This window comes from Mus musculus, chromosome Y (genome assembly GCF_000001635.26).
Source record: "Mus musculus strain C57BL/6J chromosome Y, GRCm38.p6 C57BL/6J".
NCBI lineage: Eukaryota > Metazoa > Chordata > Mammalia > Rodentia > Muridae > Mus > Mus musculus.
The window spans coordinates 4,780,422-4,798,566 of NC_000087.7; positions in this window are offsets into that span (position 1 = coordinate 4,780,422).

Genomic DNA, 18,145 nt, shown 5'->3' on the forward strand with positions numbered 1-18,145 from the left:
TCAATTTGAATTTCTTTGGAAAAACTGCCCGTTTTGAGTTTTTGAAACAGATTTTAAAAACTAAGTAAAATTAAGTACATCCAGGAAATCTAGTACACAAGGAGAAGAAAAAACATAAGGATAACAGGTATAGATGAGAAGTAAGATTTCCAAATTATAGGGTCAGTGAATATCTTCAACAAAACTATAAAAGAAACCTTTCCTAACCTAATGAAAGAGATGTCCATGAACATACAAGAAGCATGCAGAACTCCAAATAGTTTGGACCAGAAAAACAACAACAAAAACAAAAATCCCTGCCATCATATATTAATCAAAGCACCAAATGCACAAAACAAAGAAAGAATATTAAAAGCAGTAAGGTAAAATGGTCAAGTAACATATACAGGAATTCCTATCAGAATTACACCTAACTTCTCCCCAGAGACTATGAAAGCCATAAGATCCACGGTAGATATCATACAGACACTAAGAGAGCAGAAATAAGAACCAAAGCTATAATATGCAGCAAAACTATTTTACCATAGATTGAGAAAACAAGGTATTCTGTGAAAAAACAATACTTACACAATATCTTTGAACAAATCAAACCCTTCAAGGGATAATAAAGGGAAAACTCCAATATAAGGAGGGAAATCACATGCTAGCAAAAACAAGATATTAATCTTGAAGTAAACCTAAAAGAAGATAGCTACATGAACAAAGTTCCAACAAAAATAACAGGAAGAAACAAAGACTTTGTCTTAGTATCTCTTAATATCGCCATATTCTATTCACCAATTAGAAAGAAATAGACTAACAGACTGGATGTGTAAGCAAGACCCAGCATACCAGAAACAAACCTCAGGAACAAAGACAGACATTACCTCACAGTAAAAGGCTGGAAAACAATTTTCTAAGCAAATGTTCCAAAGAAACAAATTTGGAGTAGCCATTCTAATATCAAATAAATTTGACTTTCAACCCAATGTTATCAAAAAAGACAAGGAGTGACACTTCATATTCATCAAAGTTAAAATTTACCAAGATGAATTTTCAATTCTAAACATTTATAGTCCAAATGCAATTGCATCCATATTCATATAAGAAACTTTAGTACAGCTCAAAATGCACATTGCACCACACACAATAATAGCAGAAGACTTCAACAACCCTCCCTCATCAATGGAAAGATCCTGGAAAGAAAAATTTAAAAAAAGACACAGTTAAACTAACAGAAGTTATGAAACAAATACATTAGTTGATATCTATAGAACATTTTATTCTAGAACAAAAATTGTCCATTCTGCTCAGCACCTCATGACGCCTTCTCCAAAATTAACAATATAATCAGTCACAAAACATGCCTCAACAGATATAAAAATATCCAAATAATCTCATACATCCTATCTAATCTCCAAGGACTAAGGCTGATCTGAAATAATAATATAAATAATTGAAAACCCATGTACACGTAGAAGGTGAACAAAAATACAGTCAGTGATAAATCAGGTAGGGAAGAAATAAAAAAAATAAATATAAGACATTTTAGAGTTTAAAAAAAATGAAGTTACTACATACTGAAAGTTGTGGAACACAACTAAAGCAGTGTTAAAGGGAATCTCATAGCTCTGAATGCCTCTAAATAGAAACTGGAGAGAAGATACAGTAGTAGGTTGACAGAACACCTAAAACCCCTTGAATAACAGGAAGGAAATTCACCCAAGAGGAGTTGAAGGCAGGAAATAATCACACTCAGGGCTGAAATCAAACAAGTGGAAACAAAGGAACTATAACATAAAATCAAACAAACTAGGAGCTGGACCTTTGAGAAAGTCAACAAGATAGATAAAACATTAGCCAGACTAATTACAGGGCACAGGGAAAGTATCAACATTAACAAAACCAGTAATGAAAAGGGAGACATAACAACAGATACTTAGTAAATCCAAAAAAATCATCAGATCCTACTATACAAGCCTGTAACTTAGCAAAAGTGGAAAATCTGGATGAATTGGACAATTATCTAGACAGAAGTCAGGTACTAAATTTCAATCAGGTTGAGATAAACCCTGTAAACTCTCCCATAACCCCCAAAGAAATAGAAGCAGTCATTAAGAGCTCCCCCCTCCAAAAAAAAAAAAAAAAAGTCCCGTATCTGATGGGTTTAGTACAGATTTCTATCAGACTTTCAATGAAACACCAATACCAACAATCTTCAATCTATTATGCAAAAACAAAAGAAAATGAACACTACTTGATTTGTTCTATGAAGCCAAATTTACTCTTATACCCAAACCATACAAAATCCCAATGAAGACAGGATACTTCAGACCAATTTAACTTATAAATATTGATGCAAAAATACTCAATAACATCCTGTTAAACACAATCCAAGAACACATCAAAATGATCATTCTTCATGATCAAGCGGCTTCATCCCTGGGATACAGGAATGGTTCAATATATGGGAATCCATCAATGTAATCCAATATGTAAAGAATCTCAAGGAAAAAAACACAGTATTATCTCATTAGACACTGAGGAATCATTTAAAAAAAAATCAACACACCTTCATGATGAAAGTCTTGGATAGATTCAGAAAGCAAGGCCCATAACTAAACATAGTAGCAAACCAGGATCCAACATCAAAATAAATGGAGAGAAACTTGATGCAATCCCACTAATATATGGCAAGGCTTCCCACTCTCTCCCTACCTATTCACTATAGTACTAGAGGTTCTAGCCAGATTAAATAGACAACAAAAAGAGGTCAAAAAGTTAAAAATTGGAAAAGAACAAATGAAAATATCACTATTAATAGGTAATAAGATAGTATATTTAGTGACCCCAAAAAAATCCACTAAAGTACCCTTAAGCCTGAGAAACAACTTTAGCAAAGTGATTGGATATACAATTAACTCAAATAGATCAGTAGCTTTCCTCTACTCAAAGGATAAACAGGCTGAAAAGGAAGTTATGGAAGCAACACTCTTCACAATAGTCTCATACCTTGGTGTGACACGAAAAAAGCAAGTCAAAGTTCTGTAGGACAAGAACTTCATGTCTCTGAAGAAAGAAATTGAAATTCTCAGAAGATGGAAAGATCTCCCATGGCCATAGATTGGTGTCCCAAATAATTTAGTAAAAATGTCTATCTTGCCAAAAGTAAGCTCTGATTCCATGCCCTCTCCATCAATATTCAAACTTAATTTTTTATAAAGATAGAAAGAGCAATATGCAAAATCATTTGGAATAACGAAAATCCAGGATATTGTAAAACTATTCACAACAATAAAAGAACTTCAGGGGGAATCATCCCTGACCTCAAGCTGTATTATAGAGAAATAGTGATAAAAATGTATAGTGACCATAAAGAAAAAATGACTTCAGGAAGTTCACACGCAAACGGATAGGTCTAAAGTATATCATCCTGTATGAGGTAACACAATCCCAAAGGAAAAAATATGGTATGCACTCACTGATAAGTGGATATTATCCTAAAAGTTCAGAATACCCAAAATGTAATTCACAGACCACATAAACCTTAAGAAGGAAGAAAAAAGTGTGCATGTTTCCGTCCTCAGAATGGGGAACAAAATACTACTGGGAGGAAATATGGAGACAAAGTGCAGGGCAGAGACTGAAGGAACGACCATTCAGAATCTGCCCCACCTGTGGATCCATCCCGTATATAAACACCAGACCCTGTCACTATTGTGGATACCAACAAATGATTGCTGAAAGGAGCCTAATATGGCTGTGTCCTTAGGGGCTCTGCCAGAGGTTGGCAAAAACAGAGGCTCATGCTCACAGCCAACAATCAGACTGATTATGGGGTCCACAGTGGAGGAGTTAGAGGAAGGACTGAAGGAGCTGAAGGGGTTTGTAACCTTACAGGAAGAACAATAATATGAACCAAGCAGACCGCCCCCCACCCCAGAGCACTCAGGGACGAAGCCAGCAAACAAAGAGGGGGACCCATGGCTCCAGCTAAATACATAGCAGAGGATGTCCTTGTCAAACATCAGTGAGAGGAGAGGTCCTTGGTCATGTGAAGTTTGGTGTCCCAGTGTAGGCAAATACCAGAGCAGGGACATGGGTGTTGGTGGGTGGGGGAACATGCTCATAGAAGCAGAGGGAGGGTGGAATGGTAAAGGGAATTTCTGGGGTGAAACCAGGAAATGACTAATATTTGAAATGTAAATAAACACACACACACACACACACACACACACACACACACACACACACACACACACACCCCTAATATGATGGCTTTAACTGTGACTTCAAGTGGGTTTATATGCAATCACAGGATGATCTAAATGTTGGTCCCATTGTTGCTAGGGTTTTGATAAATTAGAGTAAATGTGTTCATCTCAATCTCCAAATGAAATCATGGTTGCTTTTATCATAACCAAGCTCCTCAATTTTTTTCATCATAATACAAATCTAAAGCAGATCTAAAATATAAAGTTTTTCTGGCTGGACAAATATTTTACTGCTACAGCAAGAAGCTCTGGTTTCAATCTTCAACAAGGAAAAAATGAATAAAAAACAAACAAACAAACAAACAAATTTTAAATATAAAAAATAAAGAACACATATTTCCTCAGGCCCAGGTACATTTGTAAGGCTGGGGACTTCAGTTTCAAGGCCAGTCAAAGCTGCAGGTGAGGTTTCAGACAATCCTGAGATATAGAGTTAGAGCTTACTGTCCTAAAACAAAACAACAAATAAATAACAACAACCTGGCCTGAATTATGTCTGAAGTCCCAGCACTTCTGAGGCTGAGAGGAGCCTCTGTATTTTGAGGCAATTGGAGCCTATACATAGAAATTTCGGGAATCTGCCATTTTAACAACAGGTAGAGGTAAATGAAGACTGGTTTTCAGTTCGTTTTTAATGAATTCCTGGCAGGCAGCAGCAGCTAAAAGAAGGTTTTAGTCTGTTGTCTCCACTAACTGACTTCCAATTTACTCACTCCTCACCTCCCCAAGCCCCAAGAAGACTTCCAGGGTCTCCAATTCCCTGGCCTTCCTGCTTTCTGTTAGAAGATAATTCTGTTCAAACCCCTGCCCTTAGCGAAGTTCTCTGTTTTTCTCAGCAGAGAACTAAGTGGGAAAAGTTGATTGTGAGCCTGGAAGCAGTACCTTCCTGAGTCCAGTGAGGGTCACCTCCTCTCCTTACTCCTAAAGTAACACCTCCACCCCTCCACCTTCTTCCCCACACAGGCCCCCAGCTCAAACAGTATTAATCATCTTTCAACAGACAATTGACTACCTCTACTGAGACTTCTCCCTACCATGCTTCCTCAAGAACTCGGCTTGATGACTACCACAAAGCATACTGGGTAACAGGGTTTGGATAGCGGAAAACAATCTCAGCCAAGGCCCTTGCTGATTGGCAGTGTTTGCACATGTGTACTAAGGGTGAGAAAGGCTCAATCAGTCGTCTGTCATTGAAGAGCAAAAAGGAGGTAGTATTTTAGCTGCCACTACTACCCAGAGGCTTTCCATTTTCCAAGTTTACAATACTAACTTGAAAGCTAAAATAAAACGGACCCCAAACAAGACTCTCCTACTTTGTTTCAGATGAAGGTGCTGTTGTTTGTAATTTTCAATTGTTTTATTTATTTAAGTAATTTGTTTTTGCATGTTTGTATTTATAAACATGCATGTGTGGTGCACATAGAAACTAGAAGAGAATTCCAAAACCCATGGATATAGAATTAAAAATGGGTTTGAGCCATTGTGTGGGTCCTAGGAACTAAAACTAGGTTCTGTCCAAAAACAACAAGTGCTCTTAATTTCTAAGCCATCTTTCCATCCCTGTCCTTTGTGTCTTTTAAGGTGTGCTGATCATTTTTCTTGAAAGATGTTTATTTGTACTATACAGTGGAGATTACAAAATTATAACACTTTCTTAATATTGACAATTTCCTCATAGAGAAAAAACAAAAAGACAAAAACCATCATTTTAATGGATTGGGTAAATCAGATAAAGAGTATTGTAAAAAACTGATGCATATACATTTCAGTATAAGTATGCATAAGAAGGCGACAAATAGACATTTGCTTCATTCTCAATCACATTCCAACTTCCTTTTTTTTTGTTTTTTTTTTTTGTTTTTCAAGGCAGGGTTGTAGTCCTGGACCTCACCCTGGTTACCAACTGCTGGGATTAAGGCATGAACCACCTCTGACTGCCCAAACTTAAAACTTGAGACAGGTTCTCTCTGATTGTGCAGCTCACCAATGCCACTAGCCTGGCTAGCAGCAAGCTGTCTCCACCTACTTTTCACTGGGTTGCAGCCTGCATTTTTAAAGCCGATTTAAGACCCCCTCCTTAATTTATATACTTTCAAGGAAAGCACATTACCAAAACAGCCATCTCTCTAGCCCCTCTGAGAGGTTTGTTCTCTTGTGGTAGCCACTGTATATATTTTTTCTTCTCTAATCATGCCTAAGTTTAGGCTCCTAAAATGCTTATTGCTGGTTTTGCTTGTTTCCTTACAAGAGCAAACTGGGTTTCTTGCTCATTTTACAATTTGCAGTTAATTTGGCAAACTGGACAACCTAACATTTCATTTGCAAGACTTATAACTGTGTTTTGCTTGTTTGGTAGGATTTTTGTTAATTTGGTGCATTTGTTGGTTTGTTTGGGGTTTTTATTGTTATTGTTTTGTTTTGTTTCTTTGTTTGTTTTTGTTTGTTTATTTTTGCCACTGAAGATGAAACTCATCACTTTTAAATGGTGATTTACCACTGAGCTACATCTTCAGCTAATCTTGCATTCTGAATGTTTGCTGAGAAGTTATCTCATATGTGTTTTAAAGGAAACTACAATTACTGTGAACCCTAAAATTGTCCCCTTTTGCTATACAGTCTAGAAATCTGATGCCCTCTTCTGACCTCTTTAAAAAACAGGCAAATACCTCCAAAAACACATACCTTCAGATTTATCCAACATACTGTCTACTTCATCTCTGTGAAGAAAGGAAAATAAAAAATTAATGCAAGAAATATAGTGGACTGGTAGGACATTTTTCTTACCCACACAAAACTTTAAAAAGAACTTTCTTTTAATTATTTATAATAAATATATAATGTTTGGTTAAGAACAAATGTCATATATATATATATACATATACATATACATATACATATACGTATACGTATATATATATATTACATGGTGGAGTATCAAAGTGATCTTGTATCCTTTACTTTTACCAATTCATACATTTACACCCACAGTAGTTTATTCATTAGTCTCCCACTCTTGCTGAGACCCTTCTTCTTGCCAGATGGTCCCCCTCTTATTTTCATGATTTTTCTCCTTTTCTTTGTGTGTATATCTTGGAAGATCTCAGGCAGGTGGTCATATTGTACTAGTTGCTATGTGTTTGTTATCACAAGGTCTGAAGGCCCTCAAGCTGGGCTTGAACTCAACATATAGCAGTGTCTGATTTGTATTGCTATCTTCCTGAATCTACTTCTCCAGTGAAGGGAATACAAACACTACTTATGAAGTAATCTATTGAGCTGGCAAAAAATATTGAAAATGTTACCCCATATCTTCATCTGCTTCTGCTTAAGGCGATATATTCTCATTTTTATCAAACGCTGGGCTCTTTACTGTATTAACAATAGAAAACAGAAACATTTGAAAGGATTCTATATAAGTAATAGTTAATAAAGTACTATCGATTTGAATTTCTCTGGAAAAACTCTCCATGTAAATTTTTGGAAGAGATTTTAGAAAGGAAATATTTACACCGAGAAAATCCAGGACACAAGGAGATGACAAAACTTAAGGATAATAGGTATCAATGACAAGTAAGTTTTTCAAATTTAGGGACAGTGAATATATTCAACAAAATTATAGAAGAAAACTTCCCTAACCTAAAGAAAGAGTTGCCTATGAATATACAAGTAGCCTACAAAACTCCAAATAGTTTGGACCACAAGAGAAATTTCTTCCATCATATAGAAATCAAGACTCCAAATGCATAATAAAAAAAAAATAGAAAAGAATAAGAAGAATATTAAAAGCACTAAGGGAAAATGGTCAAGTGGCTTATAAAGGAAATCCTATCAAAACTATACCTAACTTATTCCCAGAGATTATGAAAGCCATAATATCCAGGGCAGATGTCATACAGACCCTAAGGGAAAAGAAATGCGAGACAAGGCTACTAGACGCATCAAAAAATTTTACAATAGATTGAGAAAACAAAACGATATCTACACAATATGCTCGAACAAATCCAGCCCATCAAGTGGGTAATAATGGGAAAACCCCAATATAAGGAGGGAAATTACACTCTAGAAAAACCAAGAAATTGATCTTGAAGCAAACCTAAAAGAAGAAAGCTACATGAATCACATTCCAACTCTAACAACAAAAATAACAGGAAGGAACAACTACTTTTCCTTAATATCTCATAATATCAGCGGACACAATTCACCAATAAAAAGACATAGAATAACGGACAGGATGTGTAAGCAAGACCAAGCATACTAGAAACAAATCTCAGGGACGAATACAGATATTACCTTAGAGTAAAAGGCTGGAAAACAATTATCCAAGGAAATGTTCCAAAGAAACAAGTTGGAGTAGCCATTCTAATATCAAATAAATTCGACTTTCAACCCAAAGTTATCAAAAAAAAAGAGGAGGGACACTTCATATTCATCAATGTTAAAATTTGCCAAGATGAATTCCCAATTCTGAACATTTATACGCCAAATGCAATGTCATCCACACTCATAAAAGAAACTTTAGTAAAGCTCAAAAACACACATGAATAGAGCATTAAAAGAAACCTTGACTAAATTGGTTTTAGAGACCTGCAGAAAAGATTATGCTGCTCTTTTTCCCTTCACCTTGTTCTGAGTATGGAACACCACAGGGAAATTTAAACTTACACCATTCGAACTCCTCAACTGGGGACCCCCCCCCCTTTAACAGAAGCAGAGGGAATGTTTGACCCTCATGTTTCTTTTTCAGAACTCCCACTAGCTCACTTGAAGGACCTACAACTGGTCAGAAAAGATGCCTTGGAAATGTTGAAACACAATAAAAAACTAAAACAAAAACACAAAAACAAAAAACATACTAACCAGAAACCATCTTGGTGCCACATAAATTTCAAACAGAAGTACCTGTCCTGGTCTGGTGCCACCATTCTGGCAAACTTGAACTCAGATCAAAAGGACTCTCCCTGATGATTCTCACAAGCCCTGCTGCCACACCTCCAGCATGTGCCCAGTTCTGGCATCCAGCCTGCCATGGCCCACTGGCCTGGCACTGCTCACACACAGTGGGCACTGCACAGGAACCTCCCTCCCTCCCTCCTCCCACTGGCAAGAGGCTCTTTTGTCTCATTCAAGGGGCTTCTGAGGTTCTCAATCTTACATATCCTAAAGCTGTGACCTCATGTTGGCTTTGTTTGGCAGCTGGGCCAGAGGTTTAATTTTCTAACTTATAAGATCAGAACTATGTACTAGAAGGAGTGGGAAATGTGAGACTACAACTTAGAGCGTTTCTCCCTGGAAGGTAAAGCACCTGGATATTCTCCAAGATTGTTTTCCCTGATTTATAAAAATACAGCCAGAAAGAGACTCTATGTTATCTACAGCCACCAAAAAGCCTTTTGGTTTCTGAGCCTTACAGCTAGAGGTTCGAAAATTGGAGTTTTGCCAAGGACTTCCGGACAGAGAAGAACACTCCTCCCAACTCTTCCCAACTCCTCCAAACTCTCCTCCCAACTCATCCCAATTCCTCAGCTAGCTAATAAAAACCTTCTTCTGTCACATCTCAGAGTCATACGCCCCTGCCCTTCACAGTGGAAGGAGTTTGTCCTTAGCTAGCTGATAATAAAACCTCTTGCAGTTTGCATCAGGTGTGGATTTCTCTCAAGTCATTGGGGTGCTGGCCAGCTCATCCCGGGACTTTACTGGACTTGAGAGGAGGTCCATATTCGGGGTCTTACACATGGAGACCTAATACCAAAACTCTTCAAACTATTATGCAAAATCAAAAGAGAAGGAACACTATTGAATTTGTTCTATGAAGCCAGATTACAATTATATTCAAACCATACAAAAACTCAATGAAGAAAGGAAACTTCAGACCATTTTCCCTTATGAATTTCGAAGCAAAAATACTCAATAAAATCACTGCAAACCAAATAAAAGAATACATCAAAACGATCATCCATCATGGTCAAGTAGGCTTCATCCCTGTAATGCAGGGATGGTTTAATATATGGAAATCTGTCAACTTAATCCACTATAGAAACAAACTCAAAGACGAAAACAACATGATCACCCCATTAGCTGCTGAGAAAACATTTGACAAAACACGACACCCATTCATAATAAAAGTCCAGGAAAGGTCAGGAATTCAAGGCCCATATCTAAACATAAAAAAAAAAAAAACAATAGACAGCAAACGAGTAGGAAACATTAAACTAAATGAAACAATCCCATTAAAATCAGGGACTAGACAGGCTGCCCACTTTCTTCATACCTATTGAATATAGTAGTTGAAGTCCTAACCAGAGCAATTAGACAACAAAAGGAAAACAAATGAATACAAATTGGAAAGGAAGAAGTCAAAATATCACTATTTCCAGAATATATGATAGCATATATCAGTGACCCAAAAATTTACCAAAGAAATCGTAACCATATATATGACTTCAGTGCAGTAGGTGAATATAAAATTAACTCAAACATATCAGTGGCCTTTCTCTACTCAAAGGAAAAAGAGGATGAGAAAGAAATTAGGGAAAAATCACCCTTCACAATACTCACAAATAATATAAAATAGCTTGGTGTGACTCTAACTTAGAAAGTGAAAGATATATATGATAAAAACTTCATGTCTCTGAAGAAAGAAATGAAACAAGATCTCAGAACATGGAAAGAACTCCCATGCTCATGGATTGGAAGGATTAATATAGTAAAAATGGCTGTTCTGCCAAAAGTAGTTTATAGATTCAATACAATCCCCATCAAAATTCCAACTCAATTCTTTACTGAGTTAGAAAGGGCAATTTACAAATTCTCCTGGAATTTGATAAAAACAAACAAACAAACAAAAAAACAAACAAACCAACAACAACAACAACAACAACAACAAAAAACCTGGTATAGGAAAAACTATTCCCAACAATAAAAGAACCTCTTGTGGAATCACCATGCCTGACCTCAAGCTGCACTACAAAGCAATTGTGATAAACACTACATGGTACAAGTATAGTGGTAGACAGGTAGATAAATGAAATAGAACTGAAGTCAGAGAAATAAACCCACACACATATAGTCACTTGATCTTTGACAAAGGAGCTAAAACCATCTAGTGGAAAGGAGACAGCATTTTCAACAAATGGTGTTGGTTCAATTGGCAGTTAGCATGTAGTAGAATGTAAATTGATCTATTCTCATCCCCTGTGCAATGCTCAAGTCTAAGTTGATCAAGGGACTGCACTTAAAACCAGAGACACTGAAACTTATAGAGGAGAAAGTGGGGAATAGCCTGGAATACATGGCCAAAGGGGGAATATTCTTGAAAAAAAAAATACCACCAATGTCTTGTGCTATAAGATTAAAAATGGACAAATGGGACCTCATAAAATTGATAAGGTTATACCCAGAAGTTCAAACTTGTAATAAGGAAACATGCTTCACTTTGTCCATAGCAGCCTTATGTATAATAACAAGAAGCTGAAATGAACCCAGATGACTCTCTTTAGAGGAATGTATATAGAAAATATGGTACATTTACTTAATGAATTACTACACAGCTATTAAAAACAATGAATTCATGAAATTTTTATACAAATGGATGGATCTGGATGATATCTTCCTAAGAGAGTTAACCCAATCACAAAAAAACACACATGATATTCACACATTGATGAGTGGATATTATCCCTGAAGCTCAGAATAACCAAGGTAAAATGTGCAAAACCCATGAAACTGAAGAAGGAAGACCAAAGTGTGGATATGCCGTTCCTTCTTAGAATGGGGAACCAAATAATCATGGAGGGAGTTACAGAGACAAAGATTGGAGCTGAGAATAAAAGAATACAGAGACTGCCTCACTTGGGGATCCATCCCATATACAACCACCAAATCCAGACACTACTGAAGATGCCAACAAGGGCTTGGGTGCAGGAGAATGATATAGTTGTCTCCTGAGAGGATCTGCTAATGCCTGACAAATAAAAAAGTGGATGTTCACAGACATCCTTTGGACTTAGCACAGGGTCCCCAATTATGGAGCTGGAGAAAATACCTAAGGAGCTTAAGGAGTTTGCAGGCCCCTAGAAGAAAAAACAACATGAACTAACAAGTACCCCACAATTCCATGGGATTAAACCACCAATCAATGAAAACAAATAATGGGACATATGACTCCAGCTTCATATGTAGCAGAGGATGGACTAGTCAGGCATCAATGGGAGGAGAGACACTTGTTCCTGTAAAGATCCTATGCCCCAGTATGGGGGAATACCTGGGTTAGGAATTGGTAGATGGTGTGTTGGGGAGATGGGGGAGAGGGGAGAGGACAGGAGATTTTTTGGAGTGGAAACTAGAAACGGGGATAATATTTGAAATGTAAATAAGGAAAATATATAATAGAAAAAGAAAGGAAATAATTTATTTGCAGGTTTTATGAAATAAATTCATGTTTGGCAAACATATTATACGAACAATGTTCACGTCTTTTCTTGAGGTGAAATCAAGAAAGTTCTTCTCTCTCAACATATGCTGATATAGTTCCAAGAGTAGGTTTATGTGCTGCAAAACCTTGTATATAGGAATAGAGAGATATAGGTAAAATTAGAAATGAAGTATATGTAAGCTCTTAACAAAGACTTCTTCCATTTCAGGTGACTAGGTAAAGTCTAATGAACTGCAGGACACAATTAATACTGGAAATGCTATACCTTCCGAAAGAGCCTCCTCTGAAACTTTTATGTCATCGTCCTCATCATCAAAGTCCAAAAGTAATAAGTAACCTTCCTTTGGTATCACCTTCAATTTCTTAAGAGCCATTCTTCTCATAAGAACTCAGTAGTCTTCTTAGTTAATAAAAAAGAAAAAAAAAACAATAAAAATAAAAAGGAAAAAAAAGAACTTAGTTACCTGATTAAAAATTATCATTTAAATAATTAAAAATAACAAAACATCAAATAATTATTTTAGCTCAATGAAAGATCATTTCTTTTTTACTTAACATGTATATTTTTAATCAATTGCCTTTATCAGAGAGTTCTGTGTACATATTCAATATGGTGATGCATATATATATATACACTTACCCGTACCATTTCCTCCGTGTATCCCATTTATCATGTCCCTCTCCCTCACAACTTGTTTTAAAAACTTCTTTAACTCACTTCTTTAAAAACCTCCTTTAGAACCTAAGTTATCAATCTGCCATTTCTCAGTTTAAAAAGAGACAAAAACTGGCCAACCTTCAACATATGAGTCCTCCCCTCCTCCCAAAAAAATGATGAGCAACATCCTTTAACCTTTGAGGCATCTGAATTTTGGTCCTATCTCCCACAGAATATTTTTAAACAAAACATCAGCAATTCTGTTTACCAGTTTATCTCAGTGTAACGTAAACTCACAGTTCTATCCAGAAAGATAAAGAACATGGTAACTGTATATTCATATCAAAAAGATCCACCACTAAGTCTACAAAAAAACATGAACTACCACCACCACCCACACAGAAAGACCTTATATTGGAGAAATTAGGGATTTGGGGAAGCCGAGGATTTCAAACATCTGAAGATTGTAAGTTCAAGGCCAGGCCAAGCCGGGCCAGCTGAAACTACAAAGATAGATCCCATCCTACAGAAACTAAACTGAGAGAAAAAGCTGAACTTGGTGGTGCAAGTCTTTAATCCCAATACATGGGAGACTGAGACAGAATGATCTATGGTCAGAATCCATCCCCAATGACTTATGAATCTCTTACAATTATCTCCTCTTCTTCTTTTCATTCATCTTCCTATGCCATTCTACTGTCTGCAATGTTCATACAGTCTATACCAAAGGAACACACCATAGAGAAGACAATGAGGAGGGAGGAATCCTCAGTGTGTTTCTAAGGGATCCTGTACATCACACAGGACAATCGCCAAGGCATCTCACCAATGGCTCCCTGTTCCCTGACCCACAGTCCTGTGGCTGGTTCTCTGATCCTATCCCCAGGCCCCAAGCTTTTCTCTTCCAAGGGTTCCCAATTCTCTATGGCCCTGACCTGTTCGATCCTCTTCCATGAATACGGTCCTCCACCTTCCATTCACCCTCAGATTCCACAGAAAATGGCGATCAGGAGGCTTTTCCTCACATAGTGGCCTCCTGGGCCTGAGATTCCCCACACTGTCACACCTCGATTAACTGTCCAACAACCCTGATCAGGGCAGACTATCACTTACAGCTCATCTAAGAGGAGAACACTTTCCCAACTGCACCCTTCTGTGCTTAGCTCCTCAATGGCAAAAAAAAAAAAAAAAAAAAAAAAAAAAAAAAAAAAAAAAAAAAAAAACCGTTGTCAGGGGCCACACCCGGACAGAAGCCTCAGAGGATCCTTTGTGATGCCAGATGGAGCAAACAGGTCTCACCAAAGAACTGTGCTGATTGGCTGAATACACCCTGCGCATGCGTTCACGGAATACCAAGTACTTTGAAGGGAGATTTTAGAAGGTGGGAGTAATCTACTGGCTTTAAGACAAATGATTTCCAGTTTGTTGGTTGACAAGTGCTTACAAACTTGAAAATCCAGAACAAATATGTAACATATGAAATACAGCAAATGGCTCTACTTAATTTCAGCTGTAGAGGCTCTTGTAAGCATTTTTGGTTTTTTATTTATTTATGTGCATAAACATTTAATAATGTGGACTTCTGCATGTACACATGCACAGCAGAAGAGTCTATGCTGCTCCTAAGAGTTCAGAAGGGAACATGCAGATTTCCTACAACCTCTGGTACTCTCCTTTCTCTACTTTCCTAGTCCTTGAAAGACCCCCGAGTTGGGTAGTCTATCACTCTGAGGAGACCCTCCCAAGGATCAGCGAGACCACGATTCGGATGCAACAGCAAAAGGCTTTATTGGGAACACGGGTACCCGGGCGACTCAGTCTATCGGATGACTGGCGCGCCGAGTGTGGAGTTCTTACCCTTTTTATAGGGCTAGGGCTGGGGGGCAAAAAGCGCGGGTACAGAAGCGAGAAGCGAGCTGATTGGTTAGTTTAAATAAGGCTTGGGGTATTTCCCGGTCTTTTGGGGAACTTGAAACTGAGGTGGGACTTTCCAGAAACTGTTGCTGGTTTCGCTTTATCTGAGTACCATCTGTTCTTGGCCCTGAGCCGGGGCCCAGGTGCTCGACCACAGATATCCTGTTTGGCCCCTGTCCCAGTTTTGTTCAGCCTTATTCTTTAACTAAACTTCCTTGTAACTTTTGAAAACTCAGCTCTGGTACTTTTTCATGCCTTGCAAAATGGCGTTACTGCAGCTAGCTTGCTAAGCCTTATGGTGGGGTCTTTCATTCCCCCCTCTTTCTGGAAACTGAATAAAATCATTTATTCACGCGATTCTACTTCTTCTGGTTCTATTGATTTGAGTTGGTGATACTGTTGGGTCAGAATCAGGGCCTGTACTACTGAAATTCTGTCTTTTACAAACTGGACTAAGCGGTTGAGAATGCAGGGTCCGAGGAGTAGGATTAATAAAAGTACTATCAGAGGGCCCATAATGGTGGATATCAGGGTCGTGAACCATGGGGACCTGTTAAACAGTCCCTCAAACCACCCTTGTCCTGATTCGAACAATTTTTGTCTCTGGTTTAGCCTTTCTCTTAGCTTAGCCATGCTATCCCTTACTACGCCAGTGTGGTCTGCATAGAAACAGCATTCTTCTTTTAGGGCAGCACATAGTCCTCCTTCCTTTAGGAACAATAAATCTAATCCCCGGCGGTTCTGTAAGACCACTTCAGACAGTGATGTCAGAGATTTTTCTAGGGCACTGACAGACTTTTCTAAAGCCCCGAGGTCTGTATGGATGGCCGCCTGGAGTTGTTCAAATTGTTGGGTTTTTACTAAGGCAGTAGTCCCTGTTCCCACTCCGGCTGCTATTCCGCCCATAGTAAGTCCTCCTAACAGCAGGGCCAGAGTTAAAGACACCGGCTCTCTTTTATATTTAGTTTTCTTTTCAAACTGGCCATAAACATAATCAGGGGAGTGGTAAGTTACCTTTGGCCAGAGCTCAACCAGGACACAGTAATCGGTGGTCAAGTTAAGCACAGTAGTAGATAGACAGGGAGTGAGCCCGGTGCTGCAAGCCCAAATGGTCCCGGCGGGAGAGGCCAAATAGTAGGACCCGTCGCTCGTCTTCTGGGTGGTATTACACAGGGCCTGATGGGTTTTGGGAACTGCTCCTACGCAGAGTCCCTGCCCGGTCACTTCGGACAGGGTCAGCTTGTGTTGGGAGGTCACGGAGCAGTTAGCCGGGGCAGAGGTATGGTTGGAGTAAGTACCTAGGACGGCCACCCCTTCGTAGTAGGGGGGTCCCGATACCAGACACAGCCAGCACTCTTGGGTTCTGTCGGGACTGGTGAGGTTGAGTGCTTGGTAGGCTCCTTCTACTAGGTTTAGTAGCCTGTCCCCCGTCCCAGGTTGTTGAGAAGGCGGGGGAGCCCCAGGCACCATAGAGGCCGCGCCTGAAGGAGGAGGATGAGGAGGCCTGGGGAGCATTATCTGCACGGGTTGGGAGGGGGGTAGCTGTTCAGTGATCACGGGATTAGGCCCAATGGGGACGCGGGGTCCTACATTGAGGACCTGGCGGGTCAAAGAGAACAGGGTTACCGGGTCGGTCCCTGTGGATCGATACAGTCTTAGTCCCCATGCTTTGGGGCCATCCCAGCTGGCCTTTTTACCCGCGTCAGTGAATTCTAGGACTAGGGGGTTGCATCGACCCCCCGGTGTGGCCCCCTGGACGCTACTGGAGACCACTGAGGAATCATAACAGGGGCCCTGACCCTTAGGAGTGTTTCCTCGCTTAAGGGAAATTAGGTCCCATGATGATGATGGCTTCCAGTATGCCTGTCCAGTGGTCTCACATCCCCATTTGCCGCAGTAGCCCTCTCTTGGCCCTCCACACCCTGTTAGCACAGTATGGCCGGGGCAAACATAGAAATCATATAGTCTTGTCTTTTTTCTTCCCCCCGGAGAGCGGCAACCATCTCCAATAGAGGGTTCCGGGTCATCCCAGTTGTCTCCAACTAAATCACACAAGTCAAAATATAGTTTAGGGAAGGTGTCTGTCATCGTCCCCAGGAGGGAGGTAGCGTTAGCTGTTTGTCCTGTCATTAGGTTGGTAACTCTCCAAGTGACATTGAAGACCTGGTGAGGGCTGTCACGTTGTACCGAGGCTCCTGCCCTCACCAAGATCCCCATAACTATTAGGGGGCCCCACGGGTTAATCTTATCTTTAAGGGGTTTTGAGAACGCTGGACCTTCCATGCTGCTCCGGCCGGAGGAGTTGTCGCCGCCTTTACGTGAGCGGCGTGTATCCACGCAGAGATGCCGTCTACTTTGAGAGCGGTGGGGGTGGTCAGCAGGACGGTGTAGGGTCCTTTCCAGCGAGGTTCCAAGTTCTTAGTCTGGTGCCGGCGTACCCACACGGCGTCACCGACACGGAAGGGGTGGGGTATCACTGGCTGATCTAGCTGGTCCTGATAAGCAGCGGCCAGCGGCTTCCAGACCTCTCGTTGTACTGCTTGGAGGGCCTGTAAGTGAGCTTGGAGAGAGGGACTATTAGTTAACTTTGACATTTCAGGATCATGAAAATTGACAAGGGGCGGGGGTGCCCCATACAGAATTTCATACGGAGTTAGTCCATGGGGGCCCGGAGTGTTCCGGGCTCGGTAGAGGGCTAAGGGGAGTAGGAGTACCCAGTCTCTAGTGCCAGCTGCAAGCGTTAATTTAGTTAGAGTCTCCTTGATGGTTCTATTCATTCTTTCTACCTGACCTGAACTCTGGGGTCTATAAGCACAATGTAATTTCCAATCGATCCCCAGTAAATCGGCCACCGACTGACTTACCTGGGAGACGAAGGCAGGCCCATTA